Source organism: Tupaia chinensis, unplaced genomic scaffold (assembly GCF_000334495.1).
Source record: "Tupaia chinensis unplaced genomic scaffold, TupChi_1.0 Scaffold000232_1, whole genome shotgun sequence".
NCBI classification, from domain to species: domain Eukaryota; kingdom Metazoa; phylum Chordata; class Mammalia; order Scandentia; family Tupaiidae; genus Tupaia; species Tupaia belangeri.
This window is the reverse complement of record NW_006159708.1, coordinates 1,430,098-1,444,794: the sequence shown is the minus strand read 5'-3', so window position 1 is coordinate 1,444,794 and position 14,697 is coordinate 1,430,098.

Below are 14,697 nucleotides of genomic sequence, written 5' to 3'. Positions count from 1 at the left end.
AACAAGTACTCTGTGTAGTATGTTAATGACTGAAACTGCAGTTGCCCTCAGGGTGTGCTCTAGTTTGCAAAATTCTGTTAAACGAGAGCTGTTGTTTCCTTAATAAACATTTTCTCATTTGTCAAAAAAGAAAAAAAGAAAGAAAAGGAAAAAGGCCTGTTGGTACATCAAATGTTTGACAGCTAGATGACAGATATACATACATACATAGATACAGATGCATGCGTGCATACATACTAACACACATAAACAGGCCCACAAGATATGTATCTTCACAAGGCTTCTATAATGGTCAATTAACATGGATTTGAAATATATAAAGTTTTTCACTTTGAGAAGGAAATGTAGAATATAATAACATTTTGATTGGAACTCTGAATGTGGACATACTTAAAACCCTCTTTTTTTGTGTTCATATTATTTTCAGGTAAACTCAAAACAAAGAAAGTAAATCCAAAGAAATTAATTCCTCCCCCCCACACACAGGGCTTATGTGCTTACTGGAGAGAAACAGACACAGAGAGAAGGAAAATAAGAAAGCATCCCCCATGGAGAATGGTCACACACACCTCAATCCCCTCTCCTTCATCTCTCCCTCCTTTAGGAATTTTGGGCACACATGCACACACACTTGTGTGTTTCTCAAGCTGCCAGGTCTGGGACTTGAACTGTACAGTTGGCCAGATTGAAAACAGCTGCCTTAGCCACCACACCACGAGCTGGCCTATCAAAGGAATTTTGATGCATAAAATTTTTTAAAGTACAAGACCAAAAAGATATTCCTTTGCTTTCATCACTTCAAAGATTTTTGATGTTCTGAGATTCACCAAGCTATGGATCTGAACCACAGTCAGTCATAGCTTCCTATACTACAATTCATTGTGTTACGGCCTGCACCACCAGGCTGGACTTAATAGAATTTAAATTGTTTCAATTTAAGAAGGAAAAATACAGTTCATCTCATTCTTTAAAACTTAACTAGGGCCAGCCCCCAGAGCCCAGTGGTTAAGGGAGCTAGATTCCATATAACTGACTACATGGTTTGAGTCTTAGACCTGGAGGCTTGAAAAACATACTGGGTACATGTGTGTATGTGTCCAAAATCCCAAAGGGAGGAAAAGATGAAGGACAAGGGATTGTGACATGACAATGCCCCACTGGAGATGCTTTCTCCTCTCTCTGTGTCTCTCTGGTGAGTGCACTCACACTCTGGCAAATTGGGGGAAAACAAAAAGAAAGAAAAAAAAATCCTGGCTAGTAAGCAAGTAATTTGGCTTAAAGAGTAGAACTTCTTATACACAATGTTTTTGTTGTGTCCTAGGGAATGCCTGTGCAGCATGACCATCATTTGTGTCTTCTCTAAGGCTAAATAAATAAAAAACAGAGTGCAACTTTATTGCAACATTAAAATAAAGATTCAGGGATATTTTAAAACAGGAAAAATATGTTTTGTTGAGCACGTTGATTATATTGCTACTACTGGTATTTTCTAATCCTATTTCCTCAACCCATATGTTTTTTCAGTGTATACTTTCTGCTAAAATTGAGGGTCAAGAAAGAATCATACTTCTTGCTGATAGTGTCAACCCGAAATAGCAGCCAATGAAGGCAAATATCTGTGAAGGCTTAGTCAGAGAAGTTTCTCACTAGTAATCCTTCCTAAAACCCCATTGCTTTCACTGTCAGAAAGAATTTTTACCTGCTTCCCCAGTGTCCTGAGCAACACCCTTTAACAATCAAAGCAGTCTTCTAAAGAAACAATGTAAACAGGGACCAGCAGTTAGTATAATGGCTATGTTGTTGGACTCCCATGTAGTCGACCACGGTTCAAGTCCCAGACCCAGCAGCTTAAAACACGCCAGGTGCATGTACATGCGTGCCCAAGATCCTGAGAGGAGAATGAAGAAGAAGGGATTGCGGTGTGGCCATCCCCCCTGGGGGATGACTTCTCACTTTCTATCTCTCTGTCTCTCTCTGTCTGGAACCCTATAGCAAACAACAACAACAACAACAACAAAACTCTCAATATTACTAGATATAAAATGTATGATAAATATAATGCACTTGGGGGGTCAGTAGGTGGCACGGTGGTTAAGGCGCTGGACACTCCCACACAGCTGACCATGGTTCAAGTCAACCTGGTGACTTGCTTTACTTTCCTTCTCTCTGTGTCTGTCTTTCTCTGGTCAAATGAAAGTGATTGAATGAATAAATAAAATTAAATAAATAATTCTTTAAAAAAATAAATAACTCCCCTGTCCATAATGCACAGGAGCAAAGATAGGAAAATTCACTAATGCAGGCATCAATCAATGAAAATGAGATCTAGAAATCAGATTTTCAAACATTAAACAGATTAAAGTAACATTCGGAGGCAAAGTTATACTCCCATGAAGTATAGTGATAGTAATAGTATACTCCCATGAAAACACTACTGGTGTTTTTCACTAGGTAATTGTCATCAATAAATGTGACTTGTTAATATTCAAATGTCAATGACTCCATTAAGTAAAAAGTTTGTTTTTCAATTTTAAGGATATTAACACAAGTGTTAAATCCAGAAGAAATTAACAAATGCTTTATCGATTATTAAAATATTAAGAAAAAATGTAGAAAGCCAGTTATCGATCAATCTCCACTGAATCTGACTTCTTTTTTTTTTGAGAGGTTTTCGCTATAGGGCGCGTGCGCTCACCAGACAGAGACATAGAGACAGAAAGTGAGAAATCACCCCCCAGGGGGGAGGGTCACGCCGCAATCCCTTCTCCTCCATTCTCCTCTCGGTATCTTGGGCATGCACGCACACGCACCCGGCATGAGTTCTAAGCCACCAGGTCCGGGACGCGAACCACGGTCGACTACGTGGGAGTCCAGCGACATAGCCATTACACTAACTGCTGGTTCCCGAATCTGACTTCTTTATTGCACTTCTTCCCAACATGTTAATAGTGTTGGAAACACCAGTTATACTAGAGCAGCTATTATATCTCATCCCCAAAGTTATATATTTGGATTTCATTATCTTGTAAATAATGAAAGTCACAGAGGTTGAATGATGGACACTTTTCCATTCCCAGGTCAGGTTTTTTTTTCTTTTCTTTTTTTTTTTTTTTTTTTTTTTTCGTTATAGGGCACATGTACTCGCCAGACAGACAGAGACAGAGAGACAGAAAGCGAGAAATCACCCCCCAGGGGGGATGGCCACACTGCAACCTCTTCTCCATTCTCCTCTCGGGATCTTGGGCACGCACGCACATGCGCCCGGCGTGAGTTTTAAGCCACCAGGTCCAGGACGCGAACTGCGGTCGACTACGTGGGAGTCCAGTGACATAGCCATTACGCTAACTGCTGGTCCCTCCCAGGTCAGATTTTGAAGCATTCTGTGTGGCAAATTCTGTCAAGGTCAATTTCATACAGAATATCAGCAAAGAATCCTGCTAAGATGTGGATGTAACATTTTTGTCTTGTTATGATAGCTACCAGCCTCCAGTCTTAAGAATGTGCATTTTCTATTATATTGATTCTTTTTGCAGAACTCCATTTTCCAGAAAGAATTTTTATTAGAAACTGCTACTGTAATTAAGAGAAGCCGAAGAGGGAATTGACTACTGTAAGAGGGGAGGTCAAAAATGATCCCCCAAAATATGTCCCTAAAACCTGTGAATGTCACCCTGAGACGAGGAGGTTATGCTGACTTATCCAGATGGGCTCTGAATGCCATCACCAGTGTTCTTGTGTGAGAAATACAGAGGGGAGTTCGACGTAGACTCACAGAGGAAAAAGCAATGTGAAGAAGGAGGCAAAGATTAGAGTGATGAGGTCACACACTAACAAAGCCAAGGAATTCCAACAGCTTTCAGAAGCTGGGAGAGGCAAGGAAAGATTGTTCTTTAAGAAAGAGAGAGATTGGGTTTTAGAAATTATCTTATGCAATGGTGGGAGCTAGCAAGTCTGAAATCTGTAGAACAGGTCAGCAGGCTGAGATCCAAGGAAGAGACAATGTTACAATCCAAAGAGTCCCAGGAAACCTGAAAGCAGAATTCCTTCTTCCTTGGGGGACCACAGTCCTCTCTTAAGGTCTTCTACTGCTTGAATGAGGCCCACCCACATTATAAGGGCCACCACATTCTCTGAACGTTGTATACAGAAAAAGAGCTCCTCTCCACATTGAAGTGGGAGATGATATACACAAGCAAAGACAGGAATATTCACCAGCACTGGCATCAACCAAAGAAAACAACATCTAGAAACCAGATTACTACATTTAAAACTGTGTAAAGCAATATTTTAAGGCAAAGGCAGATTCTCATTAAGTAGTAGTATATGTATCAATACAACTAGTGTTTTTCACTAGGTAAATGTCACTGGTAAGTGTGATATGTAAATATTCAAATTCATCAATGACCCCACTATGCAAAAAAGATGATTTTTCAATCTTAAGGATATCTGCTTTAGTAGAAGTCTACTGATTTAAATGCTAATAACATTTAAAAATGCCTTCATAGTAATATAGGCTGGCATTTCATCAAAAAATTGCATACCATAGCCTTGCTGCGTTGACACATAAATTTAACTATCATACTATCTATTCATGATAAGACTTCAGCCAACAGAAAAAGAGCACAGAGTGGGCTACAGCTCTCCAGAGAAGGAAGCAAGGGAGTGGAATGAAGACACAGAGAAACCACACCTGGGATCTTGTCAAAGATTATGGACTCAAATGAGGACTGCTCAGGATTGGACCAGGGATTATATGTAATATTTAAATGGAGGTCAGGTCTGAGAGAAAAGAATTTAAAGACAGACAGATAGGGAGGTGAGAAAGCATCCCTCTTGGGGGATGGTCACACTGCAAATGCATCTCCATCTCTTCCTCCTTTGAAGATTTTGGGCATGCACATATTCCTGCCCCCAGTATGTTTCTCAGGTGTGCAGATCCAGGATTTAAACTAAACAGTTGGCCATGTGAGATCCAGCTGCCTCAACCACCACCACCTGCTTCTGCCACCACTGGCCTGGCTCCTCTACATTTGACATTAATATGTAGGTGGCTGTCCAGTGAGTTCGGAAGCAGCTGGAACTATCATGACAGCCAGCTGGGTGACAGTTGAAGGATATCTGGAAGCATAGCTTCTGAGCTATTACACCAACAAGCACAGGGTGATGGGAACAATATAAATTTCCACACCAAGATCACAGGAAATGAATCCCAACTAAACATGGTGATATTCAAGAAATAAAAACATACAGGGTAAAAGGCAAAACTCAGTACTATATCTTTAAGGTTTTGTTTTTCTGGGGACCGAGTACAGATAACAAATAAATATTCTTTGACTTGTTTGAAGTAACTTTGACTCCTCTGGGGAGAATGGGAATAAGGGACCTTTTGAGAATTGCTTGCAAGAGATAGAAAGGAAAGAGTCAAAGTGTAAAGAGTAAACTCTTCGTTAGAGACTTTGAAAGGCTCTGGACACAAATAGGCTTTCTTTAGTGCCCATGTACGAAGCAACTCCACAGGCCAGTAGATGGCATAGTGGTTAAGGCGCTGGACTCCCATATGGTCAACTGCAATTCAAGTCCAGATCTGTCAACTTGAAACTCACATTGGGTGCATGTGCATGCATGCCCAAAATAGCAAGGAGAATGCAGAAGGGATTGCAGCGTGGCCATCTCCCCCGGGGAGTGATTTCTCATTCCCCTTTCACTGTCTCTGTATCTCTGGCAAAAACCTTAAAGAAAAAGCAACTTAGTCCAGGATCATGGAGCAGATGGCAACTGTATCCAAAGAGTAACTGTAGCACAGACGTTGTCACCCTAGGCCTTTGCAGATACTTCCCTACCACATTACAGTTGTTGCAGCTACCTCAAAGTATCTTTACACTCATCACCACTTCAAACTGAGGTTGTTTTGGGGCATGATATTAGATTATTTTATTCAATGGTTTGATAAAGTCTATGTATTGCTGTATCTTCATTTAAAAAAATATTTTTATAATTATTTTTCCAATATATCTGATTTCCTTTGTCATCTTAGATTACTGTTTTTGGTGTTTGCTTTCCAGACAAGTTCTCTTTGTGTTACAATCCTCCTGACTCAGCCTCCCCAGTAGCTTAAGCCATGGGCTTGCCATCACATTGGACTCTTTAGTGTGGGCCTAGAATCCAATTAGGCTTCCCATGCAGTCCCAGCCTACCCAGCAGTGAGCAATTCCTGGACCAGACTCCTGAAGGATTTAAATTTATGCACAGTATTGTCTTTTCAGAAGGAAGATGCAGTGGCAGGTGCTGGGTTTTCTGGTCTGCAGGCTCCTGCTCCTGGGTCACTGCTGCTCACTCTCACACAGGAATAAGTGGATCAGGAACCAAGCTTCAGCCAGTTTGTTTGTTTGTTTGTTTGTTTGTTTGTTTGTTTTTGAGAGAGAGACAGAGAGAAGGAGAAAGCATTTCCATGGGGCATGGTCATGCCATAATCCGTTTTTCTCCATTTCTCTCTCCTTTTGGAATTTTGGACACACACACACACACACACACACACACACACATGCCCAGCATGTTTCTCAAGTCATTGGGTTCAAGACTCACACTATAGTGTCAGCCATGTAGGATCCACCTGCCTTAACCACCAGTCGATGAGCCAGCCCTGAGCCATGGCTTTTTTATTTTATTTATTTATTAATTTGAGAGAGATTTTTGCTTCAAGGCACATGCACTCATCAGAGAGACAAAAAGTGAAAAATCACCCCTTAAGGGTGATTACCCACACTGTAATCCTCTTCCTCCATTCTCCTCTCAGGATCTTGGGCACACACACACACACCCAGCATGGGTTTGAAGGCCCTGGGTCTGGGATGCAAACCACAGTCGGTTATGTGGGAGACCAGCGACATAGCCACTATGCCATCTGCTGGTCCCTGAGCCATGGCTTTTAAAAATACCAGGAAAATCACCTGCGGAACCAGAGATGGCCATTCGCCAATTTAAACCATCACTAGTAAGATCCCTGGAGAAAATGTGTGCTCATTCGATCAGAGGGAAAGAACGTCAAAGTGAAAGAAGCAGTTCAGATGCCTACGAAGACTCTGAAAATCCCTACAAACGTAAACACCTGTGATGAAGGCGCTGCGATGTGAGATTGTTTCCAGAAGAAATCCACAAGCAACTCACTGACTTACGCTGTCCTCCTGAAATTACTAAAATGATTACTTCCTTTAGTATTGAGTCAGGAGCTGAAACTGAAGTCTCCATGGCATATGCTTACATCAACTATTTTTAAAAACTGATTATCAGTTACACACACACACACACACACACACACACACACATTATTCTGAGTAAGCTTCAAAGGATTGCCAAAGGGTCCCCAAAACAAAAAAAGTTTAGAGACTTTGGATAAAAGAATCTATTATTGGGGCCAGCAGACGGTGTAGTGGTTAAGGCACTGGACTCCTATGTAGCTGACCACAGTTCAAGTCTCAGACCAGAGGCTTGAAATTCATGCCCAGAACGTGTGCATACATGCCCCACATCCTGAGAGAATGGAAGAGAAGAGGTTGCAGTGTGGCCATCACTCCCCTGGGGGTGATTTCTTTCTCTTTCTTTGTCTCTTTGGTGAGCGCATGTGCGCCCAATTGCAAAACCAACACACAGACAAAGAAACCTTCTCTCTAAAAAAAGAACCTATTATTCTGTCATATTTGTATCACTTAAATGTTTTTTAAAGGAATTCTTTTATTTAACTTTATTTGTTTATTTTTAATTTGACCAGAGAAGAGCAGAGTGAGAAAGAGAGGGAGGGAAAGTGAGAAAGCAAGCCGCCAGGACTGGGACTTGAACCATTATTGGCCATGTGAGAGTGCAGTGCCCTTAACCACCACACCACCTGCCGGCCCCAGTATCACTTAAGTGTTTCTCAGAACTTACTCTGTTCTTTGCACAAAGTCCTAACTCAAAAAGTGTTTTAGAGGAATTTGGGGGAAGGAGTTTAAAAGGAAGGGAACACAGAACATAGTAAAGTATTAATTTAAACCACAACAGAAATGTTACAAAAGTAATGACACATGGAAAGCCATAAATTTAGGGACAAATCCATTGGAAAGATTTCTTAGCACTATATAATTTCTTACTGCTAAGCTTCTGATTACTATATAATCAGGCTGACAAGTGACTAATGCTGGGCAGGTCCAAACAAGTGAATTCTAGTTTTGTTTGGGAATCCGTTTTCCCCTCTTTGTACAGAGTCTGATGGTATTTTAATGGTCCCACCTCCCTTTGGGCCATCCGTCTGCCCTTCTGTTATGACCAACAAAAGCTTTATAATTTTTCTCATCTGCAGTGCAGACACTGGATAAAATAATTGCCCAGAAGCTTAGAAAACCTTGTCTTTGTCTATTATGCATTTTTTAAAAATTATTTATGCAACTGGAGAGAATACAGAGATTTTACAAATGTGTGACATTTTGATAAAACATATGAAAGAGTAGAAAAAAATTAAAATCTGCCAACATTCATTGATCTCATTGCTATGAGTTGACCATTGGCTATTTAAAGGAAACAGAATCATAATTATAAAGAACAGGACACACAGGCATTGATGAGGCTGGTTGAATAGATTTGACCTACAAAGTAGAAACCAAATGAATGAATGGCAAGAACGCAGAAGAAGGCTAGCCCTTGATAGAAAGAGCTAATGGCAAAAACCAAAGTCCCAGAAATGTGAAAAGATCTGGAACTAGGAAACCTGGAAAGCCAGGAAGAAAAAAGAGCAAGCTGATCCAACAGGCAGTGGAGGAGATTGGTCCCCATTTCCTCTTCCCTCAACCCATGCAATGACATAAACGGGCAGAGAACACTGATGTTGGTGAGATCGCATTTCCCTCTTCCGGACACTTATTTCAGTGGTTCTAGAAAGTAGTGTACTGTATTAGAAACTAAAAAAAAAAAAAAAAATGCAATGTTTGGATTTGGGACATTGAAGAGGGGATTTAAGAATAGTCCTCATTTTTTTTTAAGTTTATTTATTGAAAGAGAGAGGCAAGCATCCTCAATAGATTCCCTCCAACAGCCTTCCCAACCAGCCAGGATCATGGTGACCCAGCATGACCCAGCTTGTACAGACTGATCAGAGAATGGAACTAGCGATCTCCCATATGGACACAGCATGGCTTGTGCAATGTGTTACCACCACAGCACCACCGTGCCAGTCCAAGAACAGTCTTCATTCTTCCTGATTCCCTCCCCCACACAAACACACACACTTTTCCTGCTGCTTAGAAGCCAATCACTTGGTAGTAACATTTACAGAAATAATCTCCAATCATAATTTCTCTTTTAAAAAACTAGGTCAAGAATATATTCTTCCACACCCAGCAGAGGAAATTTACCCTCAATCATTTTTTGTTTTCTATCTTAGGATAAAAACATTTGCATTGGCTGTCTTTACACCTCTTGCAGAGAATTATCTTTTTAACCAAAGTACATGAAACATAAAAAGAGTAGGTAGCATCAAAAAACATCTGGGTTTAAACATAGGCATTAAGCTCCCAGATGCTGAAGTCAGTTATTAGCAAATCTACTATTGTTGTCACCAAGCTCTCACAAGGAGGTAGGTGTTATAAAACCATCTGAATCCTCCTTTATAGCTAAATAATACAGTTGAAGCTATAATCCATAGTGTATCTCTCCTGAATTTGCCCCCAACATGTCAGCAAAGGAAATTAAAATTTTAATTAAACCCTTTTCATTAGATGAAGAGAGTGCTTTTCACTTTAGACTGGATAATGCAATAAAATTATTAGAACACAAGAAATGCTACCCTTCCTCATACTAATATTCCAACCAGTCATTTTTTTCCAGAGACACCAAGAATACCTGTGATTTCCTGTGTTAAACTCTAGAGACTGTTGTTGAGTCTTGAATAACCACTATGGTTATTATGAATATGTTGTCCCTTAGCTTACCTAAACCTACATTGTGCGCACACCTATTGTTTTGTCTACCCAGCAACTATTTGCCAGGAATTGCCTCATCCCCTTGCCCAATATATAGGGTTGCAGCAGGACTTGCAATATTCCTGTAATGTGGCACTGCCCCAAGTCATGATGAATCAGTCTGAGGGTAAGCACCTCATCTTAAATGGATCTATTGGTCTCTTCCTTGGGAATTTTAAAGAGCTCATCTCTCTCTAGATGGCTAGATTACAAAAACTAACTTGGGAACTGTGTATGCTGGCATGTGGGCTCTAGACAAGAAAGCTGGTCTGCATTAAGAAAGTGAAGCCAATGTAGAGAGAGGGACCAGCAGATGGCACAATGGTTATGTCACTGCACTCCTACATGGACAATCGCAGTTTGAGTACCAGACTCAGCAGCTTGAAATTCACATCGGGTGCATGTGCTTGAGTCCCCAAAGTCCTGAGAGGAGAAAGAAGCAGAAAGGACTGCAGCGTAGCCATCCCTCCTGGGGGGTGACTTCTCACTTTCTGCCTCTTTGTCTTCTGTCTCTCCAGCGAGTGCATGTGCCCTATAGCAAAAATCTCTCTCTCAAAAAGAAAAAAAAAAAAAGAAAGAAAGAAAGAAAGAAAGAAAGAAAGAAAGAAAGAAAGAAAGAAAGAAAGAAAGAAAGAAAGAAAGGAATGAAGGACAGAGAGAGGGATCAAAAGGAGAAGATTTTCAGGGTTTTCCTTTGCACTCCAGTTGGTGGTGCTACTCCTGAGGTTCTCTAACTCCTGGGCCCTACTAATTACTATAGTGATTTTCCAGTCCTTGCACCAAAAAATAAATGTCCTAATATTCATGTATTTATTTGATATTTAATATATAAATTATTTATATTTTAGCCTGATCTACTTTTTTTTTTTTTAGGGGGTTTTGCTATAGGGCGCGTGCGCTCGCCAGACAGACAGAAAGAGAGAGAAATCACTCCCCAGGGGGGATGGCCACGCCGCAAGACTTTCTCTTCCATTCTCCTCTCGGGATCTTGGGCACACACGCACACGTACCTGGCCTGAGTTTAAGCCACCCGGTCCAGGACTCGAACCGCAGTCGACTACATGGGAGTCCAGCGACATAGCCATTACACTAATTGCTGATCCCAGCCTGATCTACTTTATAAAGATACTAATGTTATAAATTTTAACTTATTTCATTTAGAGTCTGTGTTTTTCCAGTATCAAAAAATGCCTTCAAAATCTCAGATTTTATGTTAATTTTATGTTCACCTTAACCATCTCTTTAAACATCTAAGAACTTTGCCCAGATCTTCTAAAACCTGTTTAGCTTGGTTCCATTCACATATTTTTTATGGTCTATTTTGTGCCAGAGAATCTATTTGGTGATCAACTCATAAATGAAAGAGCAGATCTCATAATCTAAGGGAAGAGAAATATTTGTAGATAAGCAATTATAATCTAGTGTCCCAACAGGTATCAGACAGGTGCAGTCAGAGTATGAACAACAGAGTTATTAACACTCTGGCTAGTAATAGACACCTGGGTTGTTTGTTTTTTTGTTTTGTTTTGTTTTCTTTTTTCCTGAGTAGTGTTCGTGTGTGTGTATGTATGTGTTGGAAAGAAGCTGTGCAAGTATCTTTATTTGCAATGTAATTGTGGTGTAGAATATTTTAAAGAATCTACAAGAATACTACTAGTAAGAAGAGATCATTTAACAGTTTCGTAAGATCCAGCAAGTTCATTCTATTCAATAAATTGGTGATGTCCACATAGACATTTCTCTAGGTTTGAAGGTCACTCAGCAGGCTGTTGAATGAATTAATAATTTAGTAATTTTATAAGGAGAATTATGCAGATATTTGTCATGCCTCCAATTCTAAAAATAGTTTGGAAAAAATTCTTTAGCAGAAGATTCACTGAGTATTATATTTTCTACATTACAAAATATCAGTCATGTATTTTTATGGCATACTCAAAGTCACTCCTCTTATAGTTCATATTCATTAACATTTTCAGACATTCATATGTACACAATCATATACCCCTCTAAGTATTAAGATGTTTTATTTCACAGGTAAGGCCTGTGATATCTGTTCTGATAAGATGTCCAATATCTGTTCTGATAGGATGTCCAATGAAAAGGGTGATTTTTCTCTATCTAAAAATAGGAAATTTAGAAAAAGCAAGCCCGAAATTCTCAAATGTGGTGATCCAGGACAGCTCACTGGGTTATAATAGAGGGTACAGTTACTTCTACCAGAAGCTGTGTTCCCAAGTACAATTCATTGCTACTAAGTTGTTGGAAACTTTGTTTTGTTTCATATTACCATCTTCTGAAAGAGGTTAGTATTTGCTCGGCTTCAGGAAGTTTCCTTTGAAGTCAGAATTCCAATAAAAACATGAACTAAGATCAACTGAGCATCCATGGAGTTCGCCTGAGGATTTATTATCTTTGTAGCTCTGATTCTCAGGGGGCTTCCCTCTTCCAGGAAAGATTTTTTTCACCATTTGTTTTAAGAATTAGTAAAGGTTATGCAAATGTCATTATGTGAATTAGCAAGGCAGGACATTATTACTGAATATAATTCAAACCATTTTTTATAAAAAAAAAAATCAAAGAAAGTCATTCTAAAATGTTTGTAAATGAAAAAGAATACTGCAAGGTAAATCCCATTGAAAGATTATCTGAAGGCCTTGCTGAGCAGCCTATGACCCAGGCTACCTAAGGCTGGGCCTGATGGCAGCATTAAGACCCTAGCATGGTGCTGTGTGTATGTCTCTCTCTCTCTGTTTCTCTCTCTCTCTCTCTCACCCATGGAATAAATAAATAAACAAAAAAAAGTAGAATCACTAAATTAACAATGAATAATCTTTTATATATTTAATACTTTTATTATTTATTCATTTACATTTTAATAATTTTATTATTATTTATTAACTATAGTTCTTAATAAGGGTTGGTAGGAGTACAGACATTAATTTTTTTTTTTACTTTTCACATGTTAATAACTTCAAGGGCAAATTAAAAACAGGGAAGATAATTCATGACTGAAGTTCTTTTGTTACCTTTGAAGCAATGATGTTCTCAGTGAATCCACCCATCACTCATGCAGGCTCAGTAAAGCAAGTGGAGTTCAGAACTTAATTGAAAAACATCAGACTTAAACTACAAATGGAGTTTACCTTTGGGCAACTTTTCTACCTTTTCAAGATATTATTCTGTAGCAAATAATGAAGATTTATTAAAGAAAAGATTACCATCTTCAAACATGTATTAATAATAATAAGAGCCAAGTTTTTTAAACTTCAATGAATCCATTTTGGTCATATGGATTTTCATTGACCTCCTACTGGTTTTCAATAAAACTTGATTATTATCTGTAAATGGGTAATCAGAATGTCATAGGAGGGTCACACTTAGAAGCTGTATTTTATTTCATGCAGTTATCTTTAGTAGGGTGTCTCCCTCAATTAGAACCTCAGGGAAGATTCTACTTCTTCAATTTATCATCTTCTAGTGTCTTGATATTAATTATTTTCTCAAACTCTTTGACACCTTATACAGACTTCATTTATCCCTTAGACTGTAGACAGTCTGGTTTCATGAGTAATAAATAACGCTTTGACCTAGTCATCCGAAGCATATTACTGGCCCAGTTACAGTGATGTGCTCTGTAGGCTGGGACCACATGCAAAGCCTGGGTTTGATTTCTAGTCAAACCCAAGCTAGATGCAATGGCATACCCCTACATACCAGTGACGTGGAGGGCTGAGGCAGGAGGGTTGCCATCTTAAGGATGGCCTGAGCAACATAGTGAGGTGCTGTCTAAAAAAGAGCCAGGTAGGGTGATGCACTTAGAGTCCCAGCTGGGAGTCCAAGGTAGGAGGATCATGATAGCAAGATCTGTGTTGGTTTTTTGTTCGTTTGTTTTAAAAAAGTATAGCACCACTCAAAAAACAGCTTCTAAAATATTCCTGAAGTGGATGTGTGTTGCACTGCCCAGATCCACCGCCAAGACAAAGGCCCTCACTTCCCTAGATGTAGAAGTGTTAGCTACTGGGGGCTGACAACTGGGTTCCTCTTCAGGAATTTCTCACTTAATCCAAGATCTAATCCTTCCCCCCAGGGCTACTTATTAATATATTTAATAACTGGCCCATGTGCAAAGGTATAATTATGCCCTCATCTTGGAAGAACGTCTTAGTTCTAAAGCTACCTGTGGAATTGGCAGAGGACTTTCTTGTCACGGTATCACAGTTAAGTTTCTCCTTTTGTCTAGTCCTGCTGCTTTTAGTCTTCTGTGGTGTTGAGCCCAAGGCCATTTCCCAGAAAATTTCCTACATGTTAGACTTCATTTCAGAGCTGCTTCCTGGGAAAACTGACCTGTAAGAATTATTTTGGTAACTATAAAACCATTACTTTCTGTTATCATCTTAAAAATCTAAAATTTTGGGACTATGACACTGGACTCCCATGTAGTCGACTGCAGTTTGAGTCCCGGACTCGGTGGCTTAAACTCATGCCAGGCACATGTGCATGTGTGCCCAAGATCCCAAGAGGAGAATAGAGGAAAAGGGACTGTGGTGTGGCCATCATTCTGGGGACTGATTTCTCACTTTCCCTCTCACTGTCTCTGTCTCTCTCTCCCACAAGCACAAACACCTTAAAACAAATACCTCTTAAAAAAAAAAAAAAAACAGGGCCCAGCAGGTAGCATAATGGCTATGTTGCTGGGCTCCCATGGAGGCGA